Source organism: Stenella coeruleoalba (assembly GCF_951394435.1).
Source record: "Stenella coeruleoalba genome assembly, chromosome: 15".
NCBI classification, from domain to species: domain Eukaryota; kingdom Metazoa; phylum Chordata; class Mammalia; order Artiodactyla; family Delphinidae; genus Stenella; species Stenella coeruleoalba.
The window spans coordinates 24,059,681-24,082,528 of NC_137161.1; the positions used below are offsets into that span (position 1 = coordinate 24,059,681).

Below are 22,848 nucleotides of genomic sequence, written 5' to 3' on the forward strand. Positions count from 1 at the left end.
AAGAATCAGTAGGTAATTCTGATGCACATTTAAAGTTAAGACTCACTACCCTCTATCAGCTGATTTCTACCTCCTCAGCCTTGCCTCCTACTCCTGTCTAGGCTTCAGCCTGGTTTCTTTCAGTCATTCTTTCATTTATTCATTTGCTTATTCAACTCCTATGTGCTATATATATGTATAGAAATAAGGCACTGATGAACAAGATAAGCAAGATCCCTGACAACATGGAGCTTATATTCCAATGATAGTGCAGGAAATACACAAGTAAAAAATATAACCAAGATAATTTCAGATTATGATAAGCATTATGAAGAATATAAAGAATGACATAATAATGACTGAGAAATAATTTTCAAAAAGACATCTTAAGGAACTTTCAGACTGTATGCAAAGATTTAACTATAAGAATATTCCCCTCAGTATTATTTTTCAATTTTATGATTTTCAAATAAGTAATACATACAAATCATACTGCATAAAAAGATATGTAATGAGAAGTGTCCCTCCCACCCCTAACCTCCAATCACCCTGCCTCCTGGCAACCATTGTAACTACTATGTTGTGTAACTTTCCAGAAATAGTCAGTATGCAGACAGGGCCACTCCTAGTAAGATGAAGGGTATAGGGCAACTGAACTAGTGAGGAGTAACCAAGAAATCTCTTTGGAAGAAGGCTACACCGTTAGCATCTTTCATAAGGTCCTTGGGATATCGTTGAAGATGGAAATTTTAAAAATGAATTTAAAAAACTGAATTTTAATCCTGTTCAGAAGAGAAATAAGTACTTCACAGTCCCCAACCAAGCATGGAATGGGGATGTGGGAAAAAGCTGCTTCAACGATAGGACAGGCCTATTAGACAAGCATATATACATGCATTTATGTTTATGTATTCTCTTTTTTCTATACAAATGATGGCATACAATACACACTACTCTGTATCTTGTTTTTTATTAAATATAATACACATCCAATAAACTGCACAAATCTTAAGTATAGAGCTTGATCATCTCGCTTTATTTTGAAATTTAACAATATATCTTGACATTATTTTCCATTAAGACTTACAGTGCTATTTCATTTTCTTTGTCATCTGCATAATGTTCCACTGTTTATGTATGCCATAATTTATATTTAACAAATAAATATTTCAGTGAATATCTTTTTTAATATGTCATTTACTCACTTGAAAATATACCTGTAGGATGAATTAGTAGAACTGAAATCGTTGAGTCAAAGGATATGTACATTTCAAATATTCATAAATATTAGAGGATAGCTACTTTAAGTAAGATGGTGAGGGAAGGCCTCTCTCTTTTTTTTTTTTTTTTTTTTTTTGGCCTTACGCGGGCCTCTCACTGTCGTGGCCTCTCCTGTTGCGGAGCACAGGCTCCGGATGCGCAGGCTCAGCGGCCATGGCTCATGGGCCCAGCCGCTCCGCGGCATGTGGGATCTTCCCAGACAGGGGCACAAACCCGTGTCCCCTGCATCGGCAGGCGGACTCTCAACCACTGCGCCACCAGGGAAGCCCCCAAAGGCCTCTCTCTGGAGAGATAATATTTGAGCTAAGACCCAAGTAATGAAAAGTAGGCAACTATGTAAGGTCTTGGGAAGAGGATCCTGGGCAAAGAGAACATCAAAATTTGGAAAGGCACTGAGGTGGTAAAGAGCTTGGCCTATTCAAAGAACAGAAAGGAAGCCAGTATGGCTGGAGCATAGTGAGCAAGAAGCGGGGTAAGAATCAGAGGTAGGCAGCAGCCCGATCACATAGAGCCTTGTAGGCATGGTAAGAAGTCTGAATTTTATTCTAAGTAGGTTCCGCCTGGCTTCCCTTATACACAAAGTCCCACGTCCACACTCTTAATCATGCCATTGCCCCTGCTCAGAATGCCTTCCTTCAGGCTCCAGCACCACGTAGCCCCCCCATAAAGGTCATTTTTTTCCCTCTTCCTTACTACCCAGGGTACTTATGAAGGAGGTAACTGAAACTCAGAGAGATGTAGTAACTTGGTCCAGGTCACACAATAATAGGTGGCAGAGCCAAGAATAGATCCTCAGGTCTTCTGATTTCAAGTCAGGACTCTTTCTCCTCATGCTGTGAAGGACAGCGACTAGCAGGGAAGCTAGGCCTTTGGAGATTTCACAGAAGATTATCAGCTTCTTTCCAGTTCCTGGCTAGATGAGTTAGTTACTATCCTCTCCTTGGCTTAGCCCTCCTAGGGCTGAGAGGAGACAAGCACAGAGAGCTATCTAAAGTGGGAAGGAACGGGGAGAGAGGAAGCTGGCAAATGGCCCTGAAGGCCAGATGCGAAAAAGCCATTTCCAAAACTGGCTCACTGACGAGTGGCACACCAGAACATCTCTAGTTACAGCTAAATGCCAACATATACAACACACCCATGCAAACTAGCTGACCTGTATGCATTCACATACATAAAATCATATATACTAATATAAAAACACTGTAGGGCTTCCCTGGTGGCGCAGTGGTTGAGAGTCTGCCTGCTGATGCAGGGGACACAGGTTCGTGCCCTGGTCCGGGAAGATCCCACATGCCGTGGAGCGGCTGGGCCCGTGAGCCATGGCCGCTGAGCCTGCACGTCCAGAGCCTGTGCTCCGCAACGGGAGAGGCCACAACAGTGAGAGGCGCGCATACCGCAAAAAAAAAAAGAGAAAAGAAAAAAAGAAAAAAAACACTGTAGAAATACAAGCTGCTCATTTGCACACATAGGCACAAATAGCATAAGCATATGGACCTTGGCAAGTGTATGTATGTACCACACATTTATATACCCACGTATGTGTACAGCTTGCCCCACCAGAAACTCTCTATCACATTATTCTGTTTCATTTTCTTCATGGAACTTTCTATTACTTGAAATTATCTCATGTATTTTATTCACTTGTATATTATCTGCATCTTTCACTGGAATATAAACTCCATGAAAACAAAAACCTTGTCTGTTTTGTTCATTGCTACATCCCTAGCACTTAGAATAGAGCCTGGTACATAGAAGGTGCCCAGGAATATATAAGCACAAACCTATACAAGAACAGCTTACTTGAGCCCACTTCCAGTTACACACACAGAGTGTACATCCCTCTCCCTGGCCCTGGGCTTAAGTTATACATTATTGATATAGGCACCTTACTCCTTCCAGTGTCTTCTTTCTCTGACATACACACCCAGCTAGGGCCCCTGGCTGGTTGGGAGAGGGGAGGGGACAAAGTACTAGTCTCAGCCCTCTAGGATGTTAACAGATTTTTGCTTTGTGACCACCTAGAGGCGTGGAATAGGAAGGGTGGGAGGGAGACGCAAGAGGGAGGGGATATGGGGATATATGTATACATATAGCTGATTCACTTTGTTATACAGCAGAAACTAACACAACATTGTAAAGCAATGATACTCCAATAAAGATGTTAAAAAAATAAAAGAACATCCAATTTAGTCTCCTAACTCCAAAGAAATCCAAAGAGTCCATTTGCTGTGCTCAAGGTCACATTGTACAATAGTTTGTGGCAGATCAGGGACCAGGACTCAGGGTCCAGGCCTCTTTTTTCTACACTAGGAGCTGCAAACTCAAAAATCAATAGGGGGGGCTTCCCTGGTGGTGCAGTGGTTGAGAGTCTGCCGGCCAATGCAAGGGACATGGGTTCGAGTCCTGGTCTGGGAAGATCCCACATGCCGCAGAGCAACTAGTCCCGTGAGCCACAACTACTGAGCCTGCGCGTCTGGAGCCTGTGCTCCGCAACAAGAGAGGCTGCGATAGTGAAAGGCCCGTGCACCGTGATGAAGAGTGGCCCCCACTTGCCGCAACTAGAGAAAGCCCTCGCACAGAAACGAAGACCCCAAACGAAGACCCTAGTCTAAATAAATTAATTAATTAAAAAAAAAGATAGAATTAATATCTAAAATTTCTTGGAAAAAAAAAAATCAATAGGGTTCAGGGGCTTCCCTGGTGGGGCAGTGGTTAAGAATCCGCCTGCCAATGCAGGGAACATGGGTTTGAGCCCTGGTCCAGGAAGATCCCACATGCCACGGAGCAACTAAGCCTGTGCGCCACAACTACTGAGCCTGCGTTCTAGAGCCCGTGAGCCACAACTACTGAGCCCATGTGCCACAACTACTGAAGCCCGCACACCTAGAGCCCGTGCTCCACAACGAGAAGCCACTGCGATGAGAAGCCTGCGCACCGCATCGAAGAGTAGCCCCCGCTCGCCGCAGCTAGAGAAAGCCTGCGTGCAGCAACGAAGACCCAATGCAGCCAAAAATAAATAGATAAATTAATTTAATTAATTAAAAAAAAAGAAAGTGAAAAGACAACCCACAGAATGGGAGAAATATTTGGAAAAAAAAAAGAACGAAATTTCACCATTTGTGATAACATGGATGGACCTAGAGGGTATTATGCTAAATGAAGTAAGTCAAACAGAGAAAGACAAATACCATATGATTTCACTTATATGTGGACTCTAAAAACAAAATAAACAAACATAATGAAACAGAAACAGATTCATAGATACAGAGAAAAAACTAAAGGCTGCTGGGGGGTGCTGGGCAGGGGGGAAGGATGGGTGAAACAGGCAAAGGAGCTTAAGAGGTACAAACTTCCAGTTATAAAATAAAAAAGTCTTGGGGATGTAATGTACAGCATAGGGAATATAGTCAATAATACTATAACTTTGTATGGTGACAGATGGTAGCTAGACTTATTGTGGTGATCATTTTTGTAATGTATAAAACTATCGAATCACTATGTTATACACCTGAAACCAATATAATATTGTAAGTAAATTATACTTCAATTAAAAAAAGCCTAGGTGAAATATCAATATGTGTCAAGTGTAGAAAATTATATGTTTGGAATGTTTCATAATTTTAAAATTTGAATCATAAGTAAATAAAACCTTTTAATATATCCAAAAAAGAAAATAGCAGCATATATGCAATGACACTTAGTTTTGGGGGGCCAATAGGGAGAGGCAGGGACTGGAAAACTGGAGAATACATGCTCTGGCAAGAAGAGGCATCTAGTACTTAAACTTAGTGTCTATTAACTTTGCCCTCTGGGAATAAGGTCTCAATGTTGCCAATTTTTTCAGTTTTTCAAAGAGGCCTGAAACCTGTTTCTAAATTTTTAAGTGTTGACAATTAATTTTTTTTTAATTAATTTTTATTGGAGTATAGTTGCTTTACAATGTTGTGTTAGTTTCTTCAGTACAGCAAAGTGAATCAGTTATACATATACATATATCCCCTCTTTTTTCGATTTCCTTCCCATTTAGGTCACCATAGAGCACTGAGTAGAGTTCCCTGTGCTATACAGCAGGTCCTCATTAGTTATCTATTTTATGACAATTAATTTTTAAAAGTTTTAAACACTGTAGTCAAACAAAACTATTAATGAGAGATTTAGCTGATGGGCTACAGATTGGGAACACTTGCTGTAGACCCAACTACTTCCCTCTCACCTGGAGGCCATATGGTATGGAACAACTCAAAGTATATAATCTTCTCATATTTTTCTTCCAGGAAAACTTCTGCAACTACCTTACCCTTATACTCTCCAAATTTTACTGTAGTCCACTACTGATTGAAAATATATGTAGAATTAGACTACTTCCCTTCACATCTACTTCTACTATCATAGTCCAAAAATCACCATTAGTCAGATCATGTCATTCCTCTGCTCAAAATGCAAGTCCTCACACTGGCCTGCTAGTTCCTACATGGTCTATTCCCTCATTACCTCTTTGTCCTCAAGTACTCCCATTCTCTCTTCCTCTCCCTCTCTCTCTGTTCCAGCCACACAGCCTCCACACTGTTTGGCAAGAACACCAAGCACACTTTGCCTCAGAACTTTTGCCCTCTACTTGAGCATTCTTCCCCCAGATAGCCACATGACTTATTCCCTATTTTTGAGTTATTGCTCAAATGTTGGCTTCTCAGTGAGGCCATCCTTGACCACTCCATATAAAAGGGCATCTTGTCCATCCCGCAGCCCCAGGTGCTCCAAGGTAACATCTTCCACGAAGTCTTCCCTAGTTTCTCTTTTCCCCCACCTACCTCAAAGCTGAAAGTTCTTTCTTCCTTCCAAGTTCCTTTATCTCACTTTCCTTGTGATCTATTGGTTTACCTTGTATTGCATTTATTGGGGCCTTATCTTTCCCCTTATACCCTGGGTTCTTGGAGGGCAGGGATCATGTCTTCGTTTCTGTCTCCTCTGTGCGCAGTAGGCACAGTAAGTACTTAAGGTTCGTGGTCAAATCATTGAAAAACCTATAATTGATTAATGACAGGGAAGACTAGAGCTCTCCTCTTAATATGAGAAGGATAGTCATTAGATTGGAGATTTTAGTTCCCTAGACTAGCAGAAAAGTAAGGCACAAGATAGGAGGAAAGAGCTGAGGAAAAAAATAGGTGGGGAAAACTGGGTTCTTCACAGAAGCATCAGATGGCAGGATCTAACCTAGTGGGTTAGGTCTTCCAGAGGAGAAACATCCTGATGAGAGTAGTCAAACCTGTTATAAGAGGAAGACTGGACTGATCTGTTTAGCCTGGAGGTGAGAAGATACTGAGAGGCATGATAGTAAGTCTCAAATATCTGTATCTCTGTTGCCTCCACCCTAGCAGAAGCCACCTTCATCTCTTGCCTGGATGACCACAATGGCCTCAAACTGGTCTTCCACTTCACTCTTGCCCCCTTCCAATCCATACATAAACCAAAATGACCTATTATAAACACAAACCAGACTACAGCACCTCCTGCTTAAAACCCTTTAGTGGCTTCCATTGCATGTAGAAGAAAATCCAAACTTTACTATGCCTTGTATCTTCTCCAACTCATCTTATGTCATTGTCCCATTCTGCTTAATAGACTCCAAACACATTAGCCTTCTGACCGACAGAACATGCCATGTTCTTTTCCTATCTTCCTTGAACTCTTTGAATGGTTTTCTCTACCTCATGTTTCAGATCTCAGTTTAACTGTCACTTCCTAGTGAGGCTTTTCCATGACCACCCCAAGTAGCATTAGTCCTTCCTGTTATTCTTCATCACAAAACTGTGTATTTTTTTCGTAGCATTTTTCTCAAGCTGTAATTATTTTATTTACTTATTTACTTTTTTTTTTTTGCTAATTGTCTGTCTCCCCTACTAGACTGTAAGCTTCCTGAAGGCAGAGACCATGTTAGTCTTGTTCACTGCTGAATCCCCCGTACCTTGCAAGGAACCCTGTATATAGCAGATGCTCAATAAATACTTGCTGAATGAATGAATGAACCTGAAGGATAATTATGGGAAAGAAGCAGACTAGCATTTTGTAATTATAAATGGAAGAGCTATGTCAATTGGGAGAGTTCAATATAAGGAAAGCCTTTCTAAATGTCAGAGCTGTCCAGAAGCATAGGAGTGTGCAGGTTGGACCAGGGAGACCCTGACATCTACTTGATCATTCTTGAGGGAGTGGGGTCCTTGGAATTTTCATTTTATAAGCAACCATGTGATTCATGTTCAGTGAAGTTTGAGATGACCTTTAAGGCCCTTTGAACTTTGAGATTCTTTGATTCTGTAAAATTAAGAAATAATGTGTTCTATGATCCATAAAGCACTGCACAAATGTGAAGCACTTAGATATAAGTATACCCTCAAGTCACTTTCCCTTTCACCAAGGGAGCAGGGAGTGGGAGCAACATAACTTGACCAATTAGCAGCTTAATGTTCCCTCTGGGTACTCCTGGATGAACAGGGAAAAAGGCTGGAGGAGGAGGTGGGAGGAGGCAAATACCAAAGACTGAATCCTAAATCACTTAGAATGCCAGAGGAGGATAGGGCTTTTGATGTTCACCACCCTTATTTACAGATGAGAAACCTATTGCACAGATGGGAAGCTATGGCCTCGAGGTTACTTAGCACATTAGTAGCAGCATTATTCTAAAGCAGAGCTATCCAATATGGTAGCCACAAGCCACATATAGCTATTGAACACTTGAAATGTGGTGGAGGAACTGAATTTTAATTTAATTTAATCTATTTTAAATATTAACAGTCACCCGTGGCTAGCTCTAGAGTCTATGTCTCTAGTTCAGGGCATTCTCCTGCTAAATGACATGGCCTCCAAAAGGGCAATGTTGTTTCCAAAACCAGAATTAGCATAAAGAAGAAAATCAAAGTGTAGGAGTCCTGAGAACTGTGGGGTTAAAGTCCACCAAATGTGGATTTTAGTACAGCTATGATCACCCAAGAGAATTGAAAACATACATCCATACAAAACCTTGTTCACAAAGTTCGTAGCAGCATTATTCAAGATATCAAAAAGTAAAAACAATCCAAATATACATCAACTAAAGAATGGATAAATAAAATATGGTATGTCCATACAATGGAGTATTATTCTGCATAAAAAGTAATGAAGTACTGATACATGCTACAACATGGATGAACCTTGACAAGATTATGCTAAGTGAAAGAAGCTAGACACAAAAGACCACATACTGTATGATTCTATTCATGTGAAATGTGCAGAAGAGCGAAAGCCATAGAGACAAAAAGTAGATTAGTGGTTGCCTAGGGCTGAGGCAAGGAAAGTTGGAAGAAAATGAAGAGTGATTGTTAATGAGTATGGGGTTTCTTTTTGCAGTGGTGAAAATGTTCTAAAATTGATTGCGATGATGGTTACACAACTCTTTGAATATGCCAAAAGTCACTGAATTGTACTTTAAATGGGTAAACTATATGCTATGAATTATATCTGAGAAATTTTTGAACTTACTGTGGTTTTGATTAGAACTGCAAAAAGCACACAGATTTGGGAAAAAAAGCAGACATCTATACAAATCTTCCTTTCCTGAAAGATTGAACCTTAGCACTATTAGCATTATTAGCACTTAGCACTATTCATTCACACTGTTCATTCATTCATACTGTCTCTTTCTATTTGCCTAAAGACTTGCTACTTATTTGTTTTATTTTTAACATTATAGTCATATGTATACACCTGTTTCCCTCACTGGATTGTGAGTTCCTTAAAGGCAGGCAGGACATCATTTTATCTGTTTCCTCCTCAGTGCCTAGCAAACAAAGTTTGACACGCAGTGGGCACTTAATACATAATTGTGAAATGAATGGATAAAAATATGAACAAATAAACTCTGCTCACATGATCAGCCAGATCTAGGCTGATCAGAGTGAGAAAACATGGAAGGAAAGAGGGGATAATAGAGGATACAAATGAAGAAGACAGATGCTAAACAGGCAGCGGGAAACAGACACAGAGGAAAAATATTTAAAACTTATGGAATGGGATTTGGAAACATATCAAGAAGAGTTTCTTGAGCCCCTACAGTGGGCTCAGTTCTGGACTCTATGCCATGGAAGAGACTGGAAGAAGCCCTTGGATGTGCAGTTCAGGTTGTGAGACACATGCTTCGCAGTTTGAGCTATAATTACACCCTGTTCTCCTGCCAGCTATTTTCAGGCTTTGCTCCAGAGACCTTGTGCCTGTTCCCCCTGCCCAAAGTGGCTTTGGTGACAGTTGGATTCCACATGTCTTCTCTGTTGAGAAGGCAGACCTGGGCCAGTATAGAAGTTAACCCTTTTCCCACTGCCTACATGCCTGCTTACAGGAGGGAAATCATACACATTCATTCCTACCACCCAGTTGTTCCTGGATGGAACAACTATGCTAGCCTTCCTCAAAACAAGTGAATGAGGGCAGCTCTCTTAGCTCCTTTATTATCACAGCATTTGGAATGCTGCCTTAAACAGGAATATGCCTGGGTTAGAAAAAGAAAGTGGGAAGAACAGCCAGGAACAACATACTACATGTACATCAAGTCTCTCAAGTATAACAGACACATGCAAAAATATTCACTTCAATGGTTCTTTGTTATTTAGGTAGATATCATAGTTTAAATCAGTAGTTTTCAAGCTAGAGTACTCTATTCCTGTATGTACCTGAGCAGGAAAAGTTTTAAGAGAATAAGTGTCCAGAGACTCAATTTTCATATGTAATCTTTCCTAACATTGATCTAAGTTGGCTCTCCTTTCCCACTTTCTTTCTCCCACTTTATAAAACAATGCCATCTCTCTCTCTTATCCCAAACCTTATTATGCCAATACAATGCTGAGGTTAAAAAAAACCCTCCAGAGTGCCAAACAAAGGGGCAGTTTGAAAATGCATAACTTCAGAGGGAGAGCCCCAAGAAAGCAAATCAGAGAGCTTCCATAAGAAATCAATATTGAAAGGAGTAACATCTTAATTGACAAACTCATGGCAAGTCTACTTGCCTTATTTCTCCTAGAATTATAATTCAGAAGTTAAATAGTTATCACAGGTCATATATTAGCATAACTGCTTTAACTGAAAAAGAAGTTAGGCATTTTCTAACAAAGTAAATCTGATTTGGCTATGTTGACAGTGAGAACTGGCTGTTCAAATTAGGTAATTAGATAAACATTTTCTGTAAATTATATGAGCTAAATTTGCAGTTTCAAGATTTTGAAAAAGGTATATAAAATATATACATGTATACAATAAAAAACACATTGGAAATTAAATTCTTTGCAATTATTTAATATTACAATAAAATGTTTAAATGTGAACTTTAAAATGTGTGAAGAGCTACATAATTTTTCAAAATTCTTTTAGGCATTAGATTACTAATCTAACTAATTATTTTTCAAAGACACCCTGCCACTGCCCACCACATCAGAAACATCTGAGGAGGTTTTAAAAATACAAGTCAGAAGTCTTACCCTCTGAAAATTCTGATTCAATAGGCTGGGTGGGGTCCAGGGATCTCGATTATTAACAAGATCCTCAGGTAATTATTTGGAGTCACCAGACCTAGATTATTGTTTACCCCTAATTCAATGTATGAATTTGCACAAAATTTCCCCTCTTTTCTGAGCCTCTGTTTTCTTCTCTGTAAAGTATGAGATGGGAGGAAGGAGTCAAGAAGAGGGGGATAATCACTAATGTATCTTAGACTCCTTGATTATCATTTCTTCCTTTCAGAGGCAGGAGAATGGGTCTTAAAAATCAGTTTCAGAGAAATGAGATTATACTTGGGAAAAAAAAAAGAACAAACTTAGCTGAGGTAGATAACAAATAAATTAAAATAATGAAACCTGTATGCCTGCCTCGCTGGTTTTTGTGTACATCAAATAAGAATCCAGCTAATTCATCACACGAGTACAGTTCCCTCACCTGATCTTCACAGCTACTTTTGCAGTAGGTAGAACATGTATTATTATCCCTGTTTTAAAGATACAAGAAATCCAGAGGACACGGATTGCCAAGGCCACACAAGGAGAATTCAGGAGAAATCTGTAACTAGGTTCCAGGTTTCTGACTTCCAGGCTAGTGTTTGTTCCACTATACCAATTTGGATTATACCTAAATGAACATGGAGAAGACTCTCTCCTAAGAATCTCCAGGAGTACTGTAAAGAAGCTGAGAAGACTCCCATCCACTCTGAGCTTTAGCCTATGGTCAAGACCATACCCACCAAGACCTCTTCAGTATTCTGAAGATTTTGAAAGATCCAAAACCTCAGGCAAGGGAACCCACATATGTCTATATTCACAATCCTTGGCAATCAATGCTCAAGTGTCACAGGAGCACTTGTACACCCATTTGCTCCTAGAGACATGTTCCCACTCCCCCTGGAAATAAGGAAAAACACATTATCCCCAACATTTCCTTCCTAAATAAAATTCTGGCTCACAAGTAAAAATCTTGCCCCCATCAGATTGTGAGCTCCGTGAGGACAAGGACCAGATTTCTCATGCTTATTGCTACATTCTTTGTACTTTGTACAGTGCCTGACAAATTTCTATAAATATCTACAAAATTAGTTTTTTTTAAACCTGCTGTTAGAAGCTAATGGATTGTCCATGGAGCATGACTATCCATAAGTTGAACCCTTACCTGACCATAAGTTGCATTTACCTGGCATATATGAAAATTAACTCAAAATGGATCAAGGACCTAAATGTAAGACCTAAAATAATAAAAGTCAAAGGAAAAAAGAATCTAACAACAACAACAACAACAACTCTGCTGCTAGAAGCTAATGGATTGTCTGTGGAGCACAGCTGTCCATACAAAAAAATTAGGTTTCTGTCAGTTTGGATGTCATATAAGACAAAACAGAAACAGACTCACACATGCAGAGAACAAACTAGTGTTACCTTGGGGGGAAAGGGGTGAGGAGAGGAGCAAAATATGTGAAGGGGATTAAGAGGTACAAACTACTAGATATAAAATAAATAAGGTACAAGGATGTAATGTTCAGCACAGGGAATACAGTCAATATTTTAATAACTTTATTTGGAGTATAATCCATAAAAATATCAAACTACAATATTGTAGTTTGAACACTTGAAACTAATATAAGTCAACTACGCCTCAATAATAATAAGAAGAATAAAAAAGATAAGATAGTAATCCTCAAGAGTAGCTGAAACTAAAGTTCAACAAAAGGCCTGTCTGACTGCTCATTTGGATAGATTTCCATGTATTAAAATATGGTCAGGGCGGGCTTCCCTGGTGGCGCAGTGGTTGAGAGTCCGCCTGCCGATGCAGGGGACACGGGTTCGTGCCCCGGTCCAGGAAGATCCCACGTGCGGCAGAGCGGCTGGGCCCGTGAGCCATGGCAGCTGAGCCTGCGCGTCCGGAGCCTGTGCTCCGCAACGGGAGAGGCCACAACAGTGAGAGGCCCGAGTATCACAAAAAAAAAAAAAAAAACATGGTCAAAAAAGAAACAAACACTGGTTTCAAAAGTAAGCCTCTCATCAAAAATCAGTAAGAGGACTTCCCTGGTGGCGCAGTGGTTAAGAATCCGCCTGCCAATGCAGGGGAAATGGGTTCAAGCCCTGGTCCAGGAAGATCCCACATGCCGCAGAGCAACTAAGCCCATGAGCCACAACTACTGAGCCTGTGTGCCACAACTACTGAAGCCCGTGTGCCTAGAGCCCGTGCTCCGCAACGAGAAGCAACCACAATGAGAAGTCCCCGCACCGCAATGAAGAGTAGCCCCTGCTCGCCGCAACTAGAGAAAGCCCGCGTGCAGCAACAAAGACCCAAAACATCCAAAAGTAAAAATTAATTAATTAAAAAAATACAAAGTATACAATTCAATTTAAAAAATCAATCAGAAATGCATGTGTTGATATGCTACAGAAACGTTTCCTGCAAGGACAACTCTATGTTATGTATTCCAGGGCAAATAAATAAATAAGGATTCTCCAGTAAAACCATAAGGCTTTTAATAAATAGATCAGACCTTAGAACCCTAGATGAGAGCTATTCTCAAAGCCTTACATCCCAGCTAAAGCTCTCTCATTCCTGGGCAAGAATGCTACAATGACAGGGAAACAAACAGGGAAACAAATAGACAGGGAAAGAGCTCTGGATTAGGAGTCAGGAAAACTAGACTTATAGGTCAAGCTTCACTACCTTTCACAGTGTGAGAGCTTTTGCAAATTACTTCACTTCTCTGGGTCTCAGTTGCCTCAACTGTAAATGAGTGGAATATTTCATTAAATGTGCTTTCCAAGTCTGGATTTTATTATTCATTCTGCCTGAGAGCAAGAAAGAGAGTCGGAAAGGGAGAATCGGGGAAAAGCTTCACAAAGAAGATAGCATTTCAAATGGTTCTTAAAGAATACGCAAGGTTTAGATTGGCCCAGAAAAGGAACAGACCAATTCAGGAAGAAAGGAACAAGGGTGGCTTAGATGCAGAAGTGGGAAAACACAGGCCAGTCTACAGGCCAGTAACAATCCTAAATACTAGAATTTTCATCTATCAGTTGTGTTTTTTCATAAAGCTAAATTTATTTGATATAAAGGACTATACTTTTTGCTATGTATATTCTCATGCAGTTATTTTTAATTGAGTGATAGTGACATAAGTTGATATTTGTGGTTTGAAAAATATCCTTACTTCATAAAATTTTAAATTGGCAACTCTTTGGGGGTCTCTGCTGAAAAATTCATTAAATTTTTAAAAATCTCAGACTTCCCCAGTGGCGCAGTGGTTAAGTATCCACCTGCCAATGCAGGGGACACGGGTTTGAGCCCTGGCCCAGGAAGATCCCACATGCCGCAGAGCAACTAAGCCCGTGCCCCACAACTGCTGAGCCTGTGCTCTAGAGCCCGCAAGCCACAACTACTGAGCCCACGTGCCACAACTACTGAAGCCCGTGTGCCTAGAGCCCCTGCTCTACAACAAAGAGAAGCCATCGCAATGAGAAGCCCGCGAACTGCAACGAAGAGAAGCCCCCACTCGCTGCAACTAGAGAAAGCCCGCGCGCAGCAACGAAGACCCAACACAAAAATAAAAGTAAATAAATTTTTAAAAAATTATATTAAAAAATTATTTTAAAAAAAGATTGAAAAGATAGAATGTCAAGGCCATGAAAATCAAGAAAAGACTAAGGGACTATTCTAGATTGAAGAAGACTAAAAAGAAAAAAAAAAGACTAAAAAGACATAACAACCACATGTCATGTGTAATTGTGAACTAGATCCTTCTGCCATTAAGGACATTATTAGGACAACTGGTAAAACTTCAGTGGAGTGGAGTCTGAGGATTAGATAATAGTGGTGTATTAGTGTTGATTTCCTGATTTTGATAGTTGTATTATGGTTATATAGGAGAAAGTCCTTGTTGGAAATACACACTATTCAGGGTCTGCAACTTACTCTCAAATGGTTCAAGAAAAAAGTTATTTGTATTGTACTTGCAACTTGCCTTTTTTTCTTTAAGTGTTGATCCTGTTTTATTATCTGACTAGAAAATTAGACAATCCACCAGTCGGAGGGGATGGAGGAACTTAAACTTGCTCATTATTGCCAGCTCCAGCCCCACCCTGGCCCTTCTTGGCATTTCTTCCTCTTTGTGAGGCCTCACGGTAAGGCGAGAAGAGGGAAAAGACAGAAGTCCTTCTGGGAGTCCTGGCAGACAATGAAGGACTCATGTTCACTACCTGCTTACAAACCCTGATATGGTGCTGGCAGATCAGCACTCAGGCATGGTGAATACACTTGGCCAAGGCAAACTTGAAGACCTCTCCAAAATATCCTTGATTTTCAGACCCAGGTAATCCAGCTTTACCTTGCCCTCGTACAGCACCTGGATGCAGGCGAGTCACTGCAGCAGGGTGTTGCTTTCAAATAGAGGCGTTCAGTAGCGGCTCTTGGCCAGAGTAAAGTTGACCCTCCAGACCTCATGTTCCTTCAGAGCCCATATTCGCTGATTAGCTTCAGCTCTTGGTTGAAGTGGGATTTAAAAGGTCTCAGGGGGGGTCACACACACTTTGCTACAGACGCAGCACCAGGCCACTGGCATGTCAGCTCCACTCTCCTGTCTCTACCTAAGCACAGACCCCAGTACCTGAGGAAGAGCTATACTTGTAACTTTTCTATAAATTTAAGAATGTTTCAAAACTTTAAAGATTCAAAATATAGACTAGAGAGGGCTCATATATATAGGGCCGCAAATGCTTAGTTTAAATTTTATTCTGTAGGTCAGGAAAAGTCAGAGAGGTTCCTAGACTAAAGGCTCTTCCTCCACCTCAAAACATTTTACCTATTAAACTCCCAATCCACAGAGGACTGGAAATGGACGATCTTTGCCAGAGTGGCCACCCAATGATCAGTGCCTACTGCTTGCCGAATTAGGAAAGTAAGGGAATGAGAGGCTAGTCCTTACTCTCATAAACTTAAAATCTTTAATTGGAGAGATCTAAACCACCCACCACATCAGGCCAATATTGGGAAAGAGCAATCAAGAACAAGAAAATGCAGAAGTAGGAAATCACCAAAGGAATGCAAAAGAAATGACTTAAGTGTGGTCAATTACGAAACACTTCCTAGAAATGGTGGATTTGGAGCCAAGTTTGAGAAAAGAAGTTAAGTTCATTAGAGGAAAGAAGGAGATTTTGTAAAGTATAGAAAAGTCATATGTGGCTGCCAGTCTTGAATCCTTCTGCCTAACAGTGCCCTTAGACATGTGTAATATGTATGAGTATTAGCACCACCTCATAGTAATAAATCTTTTCAGTGTGTTTTCTTGTCTTTCATCTCAGCTAATCCTTGTAGCAATTTTTTGAGATTGGCAAAACAAGATTTGCTATCCCCATTTGAAAGGTCAGAAAACTGAGGCTCAGAAGGGTGTCATCACTTGCTGAAGGTCATAAAGCAATGGTTGGGACCTCTGCCTGCAGGTCCTCAGGTAGGCTTTCTGGGTTTTGGTTTTTGTTTTTTCTAATATATACGTGATCAAGAGAGTGATCTTTTCAAAATGTAACTCTGATATGTCACATCTCTACTTGAAATTCTTCATTGTCTACCTAGCACTTGTCACAATTGCAATTTTACATCTCTGTGTATGAAACACAAATTTCTGATCCTCCCCCAAAACTTCTCCTCCCAGTTTCTTCTCCAACTCAACTAATGGAAATTCCATCTTTCCAGTGCTCAGACAAAAATACCTTTGTTTCTTGACTCCATTCTCTTATAGCCCACATCAAGTTCATCAGCAAATCCTATTGGCTCTGCCTTCAAAATATTCCAAAATCTGGGGAATTCCCTGGTGGTCCAGTGGTTAGGACTCCACACTCTCACTTACAAGGGCCCAGGTTCAATCCCTGGTGTCTCACGGAACTAAGATCCCATGAGTCACACAGTGCAGCCAAAAAAATAGAAATAAAAAATCTGACCACTTTTCACAGCTTCTACTGTTGTCTCCATTATCATATCTTATCTGAACTGTTGTCAGTGCCCCCTTACTGGTCCCCTTGCTATTGCCCTGTGCCTCCCACCCACTATTCTCAAGGTAGTATGCAGACTATATATAGTATTCAGTTTAAAAAAACTGTTTAATGAATGGATGAATGAACACATCTCAGCTAAGGAAAGGATGTTATTTCTTTGAGGTTTGCCCTTTAATGTGTTAAGCCTTATAAATTATCATTATAAATTGTAGTCAACATTTCTAAAGCCAGCCCTAAACCATCTAAGTAAACTACTGGCTAGATAAGTGACAGATTGTCAAAGAAGCTAAGTCTGTGAAGTAGAAGCATAGTGTCTATAACAAAGAATGTAAGCGTTCTTCTGTCCAGAACAAGTTACAACTGCTATGTGACCTGGCAAAGTCACTTCTACTCTCTGAGCCTCAAGCTCCTCATCTGCCAAGTGTTCTTGTGAACCATACCTAGGTTCAAAAAAACAAGGGAACAATTATACACGTACAACACAGAGGAGACATAGTTTATTATTAGAATAAATAGAAAACTCTTAGGCATTATGGGAGATTGTAAGTAATTCCCTGTCCAGGGCATACCATAGGTAGAGTACTTAATAAATGATATTGGCCAACTAGAGTATGTATACAGGAGACCAACATGCATGATGAAGGAGTTGTTCAAGAAACTATATCATACAAGGAACCTGGGAATGTGGACTCAGGACTACCTCATCCATAAAACAAGAGCACTGACTAGGTCAGGGGTTTTCAAACTGAGTTCTGCAAATCCATGGAGGTTCCACACATATATCTCACAGGGACCACAGTGACAAGGTAAAGAAGCCAACAGAATGTAGCTCTGGTCCTCCAATCTATGCTTCAACCAGATCAGCTCTGCTTTTTTCCTGTTTTAGGAATGAGGCTTTGGCATAATGGTAAAAATAGCTAACATACTCTTTGCCAAGCACTAAGCCCTTTACACAGATTATTCCAATTATTCCTCACACCAATCTAGGAACCGTTATTTTATTTTTTTGGTTGTGTTGGGTCTTTGTTGCTGTGTGCAGGCTTTCTCTAGTTGCGGCGAGAGGGGGCTACTCTTTGTTGGGGTGCGCGGGCTTCTCATGCGGTGGCTTCTCTTGTTGAGGAGCATGGGCTCTAGGCACGCAAGCTTCAGTAGTTGCAGCACACGGGCTTCAGTAGTTGTGGTGGTGGTCTCAGTATTTGCAGTGCACAGGCTTCAGCAGTTGTGGCTCGCAGGCTCTAGAGCGCAGGCTCAGTAGTTGTGGTGCACAGGCTTAGCTGCTCCGCAGCATGTGGGATCTTCCCCGACCAGGGATCAAACTCGTGTCCCCTGCGTTGGCAGGCAGATTCTTAACCATTGCACCACCAGGGAAGTCCCTAGGAACTATTATTGTTCCCATTTTACACATGGGAAAACTTAGGTTTAAAAAGGTGAGGCAATTTGCTCAATTTGTGGGAGTAGTTACTGAAACCCAAGCATAGACCAGATCCTGTCAATCACTATACATATAATATTATATTTGAATAAAAGGATTGTAATGTTTTTAGAAAATCGAAAATTACTGAACTAGATGATCTTCAAGGCATCTTCTAGATTTAGATATCTATAATTCTACATTCAGCCTGGCAAAGGGATACTGCCCTCAAATACCTGAAGGGATGTCTTGTGGAGAAAAGAATGGGATTATTCTATGTGGCCCCAGAGCAGAGAACTAAGACCAAGGGAAGAGGAGAGAATGGGAATAAAGTTATACGGAGGTAATATATCTAAGAACTTTGTAACAGAGCTGCCTAACAATGGGATAGGTATTGTGTGAACTCTGTGGTCTTGGTAGTGTTCCAGAATCAGAATGATCACTTATGAGAATTGTTGGGGATGGAGATACTGGGGCTACAACTCCTGCTTTGTACAGGAAGTGGACCTCAAAGGTCTGGGAGTGAGAGTCTTAAATTCTCACAGAGGTTCAAGGTATCAGACGCTAGGGATCATTACCAGTGACCAAACTCTCCCATACCAAATCCAGGAAAAGGGAGAAGGCCCATCTTCAGCTCCAAGCCTTCTGTATTTACTGTTGTAAATGTGAGGCTTCCCTAAGGCAAGAACCCATGCTCCCACCTAACTACCTGCTCTCTTCAAAGGACAAGAGGCCAGTACTGGGTTCCTCCCCTTCCCCCAACCTCTCCTAGCTGCCTTGCCACTGCAGTTCCCTACATTTGTGATAGAAATTCTGAAGGTCAGTGACAGAAGTAACTTTAGCAAGTATCCTGTTCACCCCAGACAGTTTACCAGTGAGATAAAGAAGGCTCAGAAAAAGGTCATTATCTAAAGCCATTCTCCTCATTAAATATCTACTTTACTGGTATAAGAAGTCAGCCCAGACACAAACTCAGGTAGCTGACATGGCTCAGGACACTGAGTCAGGCCTCAAGACAGTCTCCATTTATTACACACTTATTATTACATATGTTAGTACATATATTAATGTATAACATATACTATTATTATTATACTACATTTATTATTCATTTCCCACCTACTTCCAAAAAGTGACTAGTGACTTGGACAGCACAGTCTACTTGTTTCATTTTTATCACTTTAGGGAGTGGCTCTTTAAGGCATCAAGAGTCTGAAACTCAGGGGAAGTGAGAGAAGAAAATTAGAGATCCACCTTAAACATGAAATCCTCCAGTGCTCCTCCACAATCTGCCCGCCTGATTCAAGTGGAGAAAGACTGTTCCCAGCAATAGTTATTTCCCCACATATCTCCCGTTAGATTAAAGCATTTATGCTAAAGTGTTCATATTACCAGACAAGGGGATCAGATTCTCTTCCTCAACTTCTTCATCCCTTCTAAAATCCTCCTCTTCTTTCATCATCTCAACAGAAGCCCAGCTTGCCTATTGAGTCACCATAGAGTCATTATAGGTTGCAACAGAACTTCTAAAAACAACCTCCTCTTCAGAAACAATCACAGAATCCTGAAACCTCAGTGTTGGAAGGGACCTTGCAGAGTATCAGTAGTTCATCTCCCACCACTCCCACAAAGGGAAGGCCCAGAGAGGGGAAGAGAATGGTCTGAGGCCATCTTCTTTCTCAAATGAGTGTTTTTGCTTAGCAAGTACAGTAGACCCTAGAACAACATAGGGGTTAATCTGCATATAACTTACAGTTGCCTCTCCATATCCTTGATTCCTTCATATCTGCTGATTTAACCAACCACAGATCATGCAGTACTGCAGTATTTACTGTTGAAAAATATCTGCGTATAAGTGGACCCATGCAGTTCAAACCCACATTGTTCAAGGGTCAAATGGTATATTTGAATAAGTAAATACACTATTGTGAAACCAGTGGAGATATAGATGGAGGACAAAAAAGTCCCTCCCTTCCCATAGTGATCAACTAGTTCACTGAACTAGTGATCAACTAGTGATCATCTAGTTCACTGAAATGAACTCCAGAACACGGACCTAGATAATTAACAGAGTCCTTGGACATGAATGCTAAGATAACACACTCTAGGGCTCTGGTTTTCCATGTCAGCTTGGCAATCTTCTCCTTGTCAGACCATGGGCTTATCTCACCTTCCCAACCATCCCCACACCTCCTCAAATACACACACTCACACATACCCCACCAGGATCTGGACGGTTCTAAATATCATATTTTGGAACTCATACTCAGGAACATACAGGGATCCTGAGAGCAGAGCTTCTGTCCTAAAGTCACCTGCTTCTCAGAAGTTTCTAAGGAAGGACTGAACAATAGAGCCTGTGGAGAGATATTTCAGTGATTTCAGCTGAGGTTGAAGGGGGAGATGGTATAGAGATAATGATAGCCATAGGCAACCACAAAGCAAAAAGTAGAAGGAATGGACTATACCAAATATTTTGGCTTTGGAGATTGGGTTCCTCTCCTGGAATAACCTAGAGACTGAGCAGCTCATATAAATCACCAGAATAATAGCCATCAACCACTCTTTCCACCCACTCCCCATAATCTCCCACTGCTTACTTAATCCCCCAATCTCCCACTGTTTGCCAGTATCCCTTTAACTCCTTGAGCTACCTCTAATATCCCTCACCGACTATCTCTCCCTGAATTACTTTTCTAATAACTTTGTTACTGATTTCCTTCTCACACGTACACACATAAATCCCCACGAACCTGCCATGTTAGGGGGAAGAAAGTGCAAGAGAGGTTAAAACCAAAGTCTTAAGGGCAAATTTAGCCTCTGGATCAGATGACTGTGTGCCTCTGAAAGAGGTAAAGTGTTATATAGACTAAGGGGACCCTTGACTCTTCTCTCTCACTTTCTCTGTCTGTGCGCCCACCATCTACACACCCAGTTACCTATGTTGGTTTCTTTCCTCTAAATTACTCTAACATTTCATGGTTCAATTCCATTCCCACCAGCAATATCCCAGTTCAGGCATCTCTACCTTGAATAACAAAACTCTCAGTTCTCTGACTTTCCACTCTCACTTCCATATGAATCCAGATTAATCTTCTTAAACCCAGCTGTGACTGCATCATTCCCCTGCATAAAATCTTTCCTAGGTCTCCAAAAATAGTCAAGATGTCCCATTCCTGGACCTCATCCACTGCTGAAGATAACCTTGACTCCTCTCTCTCTCACTCCTCAAATCCAATCCAAGTCAGCAAATTCCATGGGCTCTTCACTCAAAATAGATCCAGATTTTGACCACTTTTAACCACCTTCAAGCTACTACTAAAGTCTAAATCACCATCATTGTTCAGCTGGATTTCTATAATAGCCTCATAATTGATCTCCGTGCTTCTATTCTTGCCCTTCTACAGTCTATTCTCAACACAAAGACAGATTCTAAACATAATTCTAAACATAAGTCAAATCATTTTTACTTCTATGCTCAAGATTGTCCAGTGGTTCCCCATTTCACTGTGAATAAAACCCAAAAGTCTTTCAAGGTTCTATACAATCTAGTGTCCTGCTGACCTCATTCCCTACTACTCTGTTTTTCTAGCTAATACTGCTTCAGCTACACTAACTTCCTAGCTAGTATTCAAATACCCCAGGTAGCAGAACACTCCCATCTCAGGGCCTTTGCACTTGCTCCTCCATGTACCTGGAATATTTCCCTTTCCCAACCCAGCTATGGGCATAACACTCTCCATTTCCTTCATATCTCTGCTCAAATGTCACCTTTATCAGAGAGTGCTTCCCTTATCAATCCCCATTCTTTATCGTCATTCCTTTTTCCTTAAACTGCTCTGTATTTTTCTATAGCACTTATCACTACCTGTCACATATTTATTGGTTGGTTTGTTTATTGTCTGTCTCCTTAAGCTGGAATATAACCTCCACGAGGGCAGAGAGTTTGTCTGTTTGTTCAAAATACTTCCTGGTACATAGTAAGTTCTTAGTAAGTATTGAATGAATAAATTGTTCCCTACATAAACCCTTTACTCTAGACAGACTTCGTCATCTCACTGTCCCGATAATAATAATAATGGCGGCTAATATTTGAGTGCTTTCAATGTGCCAGGAATTGGACACATGGGTTTGTTATCCTTTTCAATCCTGTTCAGCTGACAACTCCATGAGATAAAAACTATTTTTATCTACATTTCACAGTTGAGAAAACTGAGGCTCAAAGAGGTTAAGTAACTTGTGCAAAATCGTAAAGCTAGTTAGTGGCAGAAACAGGACTCAAATTAGGTTAGTTTGACACCAAAACACATTCTCCTAATTTTATGTTATACTGCCTCCCTGCAATGCTTTCTCCCTTCTGTGAACTATTAGTAAAAGTGGCTCTGTGCAATTTGACCCATAATTGCTTTCAGGCTGTTTCATGTAGGCCTGTCTGGTCTTCCCCAATAGAATGTAAATCTATTTTACATTCATTAAAGGGTCTGGGCCATTTAAACCTGGTGACACCATTTATTTTACATTTTTAAGCAAATTAATTTAAAGTTAATTTAACTAATATTTAACTATAATTTCTCTTTTCACTGGTCACAGCCAAGTACTGCACAGCTAAAATAACGAAGTACTGTTGACCCTTGAACAACACGGGTTTGAAAT

At 40.6% G+C, this 22,848-nt stretch overlaps 1 protein-coding gene across 2 annotated transcripts in view; it reads right to left on the reverse strand.

Annotated features, from left to right (window-relative positions):
* ACSS2 (acyl-CoA synthetase short chain family member 2) overlaps nt 1–22,848 on the reverse strand; it is a 47,871-nt gene that overhangs the window by 15,129 nt on the left and 9,894 nt on the right. The gene's annotated exons all lie outside the window — the stretch shown is intronic.